This window comes from Stomoxys calcitrans, chromosome 2, assembly GCF_963082655.1.
Source record: "Stomoxys calcitrans chromosome 2, idStoCalc2.1, whole genome shotgun sequence".
NCBI classification, from domain to species: Eukaryota; Metazoa; Arthropoda; class Insecta; order Diptera; family Muscidae; genus Stomoxys; species Stomoxys calcitrans.
Genome location: NC_081553.1, coordinates 237,479,639 through 237,486,634, shown reverse-complemented (window position 1 = coordinate 237,486,634; position 6,996 = coordinate 237,479,639).

Genomic DNA, 6,996 nt, shown 5'->3' with positions numbered 1-6,996 from the left:
AGAAAATGTTTTGAAGGATATTTGAACGATTCACAAATACTATCACTGAATAGACTTTGGATCGGAAATTAATAATGCGATTTACAAAACCTTCTCTAATTTTTTACTTCTAATAAGGGACAGGAGCTAGTATGTATGTATGTATGTATGTATGATTTGTTGATTAATACAGCAAAAAGTTTGGCAGCAATCGTCATCAAGCATTATTTAGAAAACCGCTATTCCAAGCATGTCAATTTGAACTTTTGTATACCCAACACCATAGAGACAGGTTATATTAATCTAATCATTCCGTTTGTAACACCTCGAAACACTAATATGCGAACCAACTAAGTATATATATATAAATATTTTTTTTCTTGACTATCCCGAAATTCCAAGTCGATCTAGCCATGCCCGTTGCTCTGTTTATCGAAACCACGATATCGTTCGCACTAATAAAGACATCCACTTGAAACTTGCACACATACTTCCTATTTATGTCGGTCGTCCAAGATTGGAAATGGGCTATATCGGTTCAGATTTTGTTCTAAAAAGTCTCTTCGACTTGACTTCATGGACGCCTAGAAGCCAGGTTTTTCCACTTCCCAGCAAACAAGAAAAATAGTAACGATTTCCAGGGATCCCAGGCCGGGAACGGGAAAAAATTATTTTTCGAAGAAAAGACTATTATATGGTTATGGTTGTAATATTTCAGTTCATTCGGATAAGAATTGCGCCTTGTAGGGGCTCAAGAAGCAAAATCGGGAGAAAGGTTTATATGGAAGCTGTATCAAGCTATTGATTGATTCAGACCATATTAGACACGTATATTGAAGGTCATGAGAGAAGCCGTTGAACAAAATTTCTGCCAAATCGGATGAGAATTGCGCCCTCTAGAGGCTCAAGAAGTCAAGATCCCAGATGGGTTTATATGACAGTTATATCAGATTATGTACTGATTTGCGCCATACTTAGCACAGTTATTGGAAGTCATAACAAAACACCACATGCAAGATTTCAGCCAAATCGGATGAGATTGATCTATTGGCTCAAGAAGTCAAGATCCAAAATCGGAATATATATTAGCTATACCAGATTATGGACCGATTTGAAAATTACTTAACACCGTTATTGGACGTGATACCAAAACACCACGTGCAATATTTCAGTCAAATCGAATGAGAATTGCGCCCTCTAGAGGCTCAAGAAGTAAAGATCCAAGATCGGTTTACATGGCATGGACCGATGGGGCCCATTTACAATCCTAACCGGCCTATACTAATAAAAAGTACTTGTGCTAAATTTCAAGCGCCTAGCTTCACTCCTTCGAAAGTGCTTTCGTGCTTTCGACAGACAGTCCGTCTGTCTGTCGAACATGCCTAGATCGACTTAATGGGGACTTTATGGGGTCTCAGACTCATATTTCGAGGTGTAACAAACAGAATGACGAAATTACTATACCCCCATCCTATGGTGGAGGGAATAAAAATTATATATATATATATATTATTTTTCAACGTATATTTTTTTTGATTGCAACGTAAACAGTCTTACTTCTAGACTTTTAGGAAAAGGTTAAGGATCTTAAGAATTCAGAATACCCTCCTATATGAGAAACATTTTCCAACTGTGGTTAGCACCCTATCGAATTCACTGTCATTACGAACCTCAAGATTAACTACTATATGACCACACTTTTAGCTTAGCTCCATCGCCCTCACTTCGATAATTTTGAAATGTTTTAATAAATTACACCAACTTATTTTGACATTTATTTTATTCAAAGTCAAATTTACTATCTAACCGATTGCCATAATTCAATTGTTATTTACAGAGATTTGACTGTACTACACTGTTATCTATTATAACTTTGGCCATTATCAAACACCACGTCAACGCCAAAGAAATGCAGTAGAAAAATATTTGATATTATTTCCATCATCACCAATATTTTACCCTTATCAATAGCAGTGAGGATATCGAGAGAACGTACTGCGCCAAAAGGACATTTGCATGTGCGGTGACATGTGAAATATCCTGGCAAACTTTGCCACACGAAGAATTATTTACAAAGCATGGTAGCTGTGCGACAATGTACTCGTATGCTTGGTTGTATATGGCTTGGCTGCCACATAAAAAAAAACTTTTCAAATTATTTGTTCAGTTATAAAAACTTAACTTTTTGTGAATAGATTAACAGCAAATCTCTGTTTGCTAATAAAACTTGAAGACAATCATTGGTAATGCACACATAACGCACAAACTGTCACACACACATATGTACAAGGATGCTAGTGTGTAAGCAGAAGATTGCACGTTTATGGCAGTGTAGGAACGATAGGAAACATGGAGTAGTGTGCGTGTACGTTCGCATTAGTGCTAGAATTTGGCTTTGAATTTGGATTTACTTGGGGCTATGTAATGTGAGGAGGTAGGTTTTCACGACTCCAAGTTAGAACTTGAATGGTTGTTTTGTTTTCCAAAACCTCATTTTGGAAAAATCGAAAACTTTGCAATTTTCCTCACACGCACATTTGGACAACACAAAATACTTGGAAATCCTTTAAATATATTTGGATTAGTTGTACTTGAGCATTTCCATCACCACCTATGCCATCACCACCATCATGCAGTGTATGGGAACACTGAAAGAAAAACCGTTTACAAACAAACAAGTTTTAAAGGCTACAACAAATAAATAAAAAATTTAAGTTAATAAAAGCAATTAAGGCCACAAATAAGAGTTTTTGGTTTTAAAAATTTTTTGCTGAATATAAGACAAGAGAAAATCGTTATGCTCTTTTACATACATTATGAAATGAGTGTCATTTATGAAATTTCCTCCAATTTAGATGAAAAAGGTCAAATTAGTAGTTCGGTTTATGTGGAAACTATTGGGTTGCCCAAAAAGTAAGAAGTTTCTTCTAACCATCATCGTCAGTCTTAAACATCAAAATATTTAGCTGAAACTTCCAGTTGATATTTTTTTTCGGACTATATTTAAATAAAGCCCTCATATACCTATCTCAAGATTTGTGTTTTGTATGTCATAAGAAGCCTATTTTCTAACCGATTTAATGTTGGTACAATTAGTTGCATTGGAACCTCGTCACACGTGCCGAGTATGGTCGACCAATCTGCCATATAGACCAATCTGCCGATTTAAGGCCTTGAACCCATATGAAGAAAATTTAGTACCAAATTTCAATTAAATTTCAAACAGTTTATAGTTTTGAAGCCTTCGGCATTCATGTGCGTTTTCGACCATAACACCGTAACGCTGGTATAGACCGACCTACTAATAGGTAAATTTTTTATTCGATTTTGAAAAGTATTGGATGAAATTTTTATTTGTGGCGGTTGGTAAATATCCAAATATATTATTCAGACAGTTTTTAGTTATATTTAAATGAAGGGTGGTTAAATTTTAAGCGACAAGGGCTTGGGCATCTACTGGATTCGTTTATTATGCGTCGCTATACTGCACGCTGAGTAATTGGAAAAGTACGCAACGGGTCCGAAAGAGGATGTGTTAGGGCCTAAAAGCCAAATATAATGATTGGGGAGGCACCTTTAAAGTTCTGCCACTCCGTTAACCGGGAAAAGAACTCGACAAATGCGATCTATGGTGGCTTTTACTTGTTCAATATACGACTTAACACTTAGCCGAACAACATATTACAAAAAAACCACCCCAATTTTTAACAAGTAAAAAGGTGTTAAGTTCGACCGGGCCGAACTTTGGATACCCACCACCTCGCTTTTATATGGAAACCACCTTTCTTCAAAATTTGGTGAAACATGCATACCTTATACCCCATAGCAGCTATATCGAAATATGTTCCGATTTGGACCAAATACCAATTAGTACAAGTCATTGTTCAATTGTATATAACAAAATATTCATCTTTTTGGTAGCCATATCTAGAAAAAAACCGATCTGAACCATATACGACACGGATGTCGAAAAGTATAAAATAAGTCACTGTGTCAAAATTCAGTGAGGACCAAGACTTTAAATCGAGATATCGGTCAATATGGCAGCTATATAGGAAATTTCGGCGAAATCGGAAAATAAATGTGCCTTTTATGGGCTTGAAACCTTTAATCAGAGATTGGTCTATATGGCAACTATATCCAAATCTGAACCGATCTGTGCCATATTACAAAGATATGTCGAGGGGCTTAACTCAACTCGCAGTCCCAAATTTCGGCGACATCGGACAATAAATGCGCCTTTTATGGGCCCAAAAACCTTAAATCGAGAGATCGGTGTATATGGCAGCTATATCCAAATCTGGATCGATCTGAGCCAAATTGAAAAAAGATGTCGAAGGGCATAACACAACTCACTGTCCCGAATTTCAGCAAAATCAGATAATAAATGTGGCTTTTATGGGCCTAAGACCTTAAAATCAGCGGGGGCTATATCAAAATATAGTCCGATAAAGCCCATCTTTGAACTTAACCTGCTTATGGACAAAAAAAAGAATCTGCGCAAAGTTTCAGTATCAATATCTCTATTTTTTAAAGACTGTAGCGTGATTTCAACAGACAGACGGACGGACATCAACGATTTTATACCCCCATCCCCCATCGGTGGTGGGTATAAAATCATTGAACATTTATGTGCAGTGTAACCGAGGCATCTGAACCCATAAATGGGGGATGTTTGACTCATTTTCCTTTCAGCGCTTTACAATCTCTGCTGAAAAACATATTAACAACTTTGTTGCCAAAGCACCAACACATTCTCACTCTTCCATGTTCAAAGGACTCAAATTTTGCAGATACGTATGTGTGTGCTCATGTGTGTTTTATGTATGTGTGTATGGCGTGCATTGTTTTGCAACAAGAAGCGATTTGTGTGATGGTTATTAAACAAAAGTTAAATGTGATTAAAAAGTTGTTCTCTTCTATGCTTAGCCGAGCTGAGCTAAGCTAAAGCTAGCCTGGGCTGCTCTGTTCTCTACTGTATTACGAGTATTTTAATGTTGTTGTTGCTGCCAGAGTTGTCTTTTCAAATATCATTTAGCACTTCATTGTCGCGTTTGTTGTTGGCTGCTATTTGAGATTTGGAGGAAGGCAAAGACAGAGCCTGGGCACAACTGAGAGAGAGAGAAGGAACGAGGAAGCGACAAAACTCTACTTAATAAAAAGTGACATTTTATTAAAGTGAAATGAAATAATAAAATTTAACAAATTACATGCACACACATACACTTGCAGAGAAACAATGTTCTACACACACTTCTCGCACTCGTTCCTGCCCATTCGCATTCGGACAAGTTGAGCAGATTTTTAGCAGCATTGAAATAAATTGCAATATTGCACAAATGACATCTGTAAAAAAGTTGTATCAAATTGTCTACTACACTACTACATCCGCACCATCAAGCTCTCACAGACACACAAGCACACACACACACACACACGCACCCATACACATGCGTTAAAAAACACTGAGTGTCCTTTGTGTGCATTTATGAACAGAAAACAAATAAACAAAATTACAAACAAACTCAACTACGAATTCAAATGTCAAATTAACGTCCACATCGAGAACAAAACTTTTTCTGTACAAAAATGGATCATTCCACTTCACCCTACTCTGAGGAATGTGCGCATAGCATACTTGTTACTAATCGAACCATTAAAGGAACCAAAGCAAAGAGGAGAGGGGCAAAATAAAATTTCATCAAAAACTGGCTTAAACTCGTCTTCGAAAACCCCTTGGAGCTTTAATTGAACCTATGTAATTATGCAGATTTTGATACGTGAAGTTCACCAATATGGTGCCCGATTTGCTTGATATTCATGCAATTTTAGAATTTTTCGAAGTGATCGCGAATTAACCTTCGATTTACTCTACGAGGCTTAGTTAAGGAGATATGGCCATTTAAAGTATTTCATGTAAAAATTTCACCATTTGGCCGATTTTAATTCAATTTTTGAAAGTGGTCACGAATTAACCTTCGATTTCCCTACAAGGCTTAGTTTAGGAAATGTGGCCATTTCATCCACTTCTAAAATTTTTCGAAGAGACCAGGAAATAACCTTCGTTTTGCTCTTTTCCATGTGAAAATTTCATTTTCATTTTGTCCGATTGACTGCAACTAGTTGTTGACGACTACATATATAGTTATATAGAGAATAGCATAAGAAAATAAATATGTTATACCCACCACCGAAGGATGGGGGTATATTCATTTTGTCATTCCGTTTGCAACACATCGAAATCGACCCTATAAAGAATATATATTCTTGATCAGCGTAAAAATCTAAGACGATCCAGCCATGTCCGTCCGTCTCTCTGTTGAAATCACGCTACAGTCATTAAAAATATTGAGATATTGAGCTGAAATTTTGCACAGATTCTTTTTTTCTCCATTAGCAGGTTAAGTTCGAAGATGAGCTATAACGGACTATATCATGATATAGCCCCTATATAGACCAATCGGCCGATTTAGGGTCTTAGGCCTATAAAAGTCACATTTATTATCCGATTTTGTTGAAATTTGGGACAGTGAGTTGTGTTATGCCCTTCGATATACTTCTTTAATTTGGCCTAGATTGGTACAAATTTGGATATAGCTGCCATATATACCGATCCTCCCATTTAGGGTGAGTTAAGTTAAGCCCTTCGACATACTTCTGCAATATGGCACAGATCGGTCCAGATTTGGATATAGCTGTCATATAGACCGATTTCTCGATTTAAGGTTTTGGGCCCACAAAAGACGCATTTATTGTCGGATTTCGCCGAATTTTGGGACAGTGCGTTGTATTAGGCTCTTCGACATTTTTCTGCAACTTGGCCCAAATCGGTCCAGATTTGGATATAACTGCCATATAGACCGATATCTCGATTTATAAAAATATAAAAGGGGCATTGATAATCCGATTTCACTGAAATTTAACACCGTGACTTATGTTAGGCTTTTCGACATCCGTGTCGTATACGGTTCAGATCGGTTTATTTTTGGATACAGCTACTAAAAAGTTCAATATATT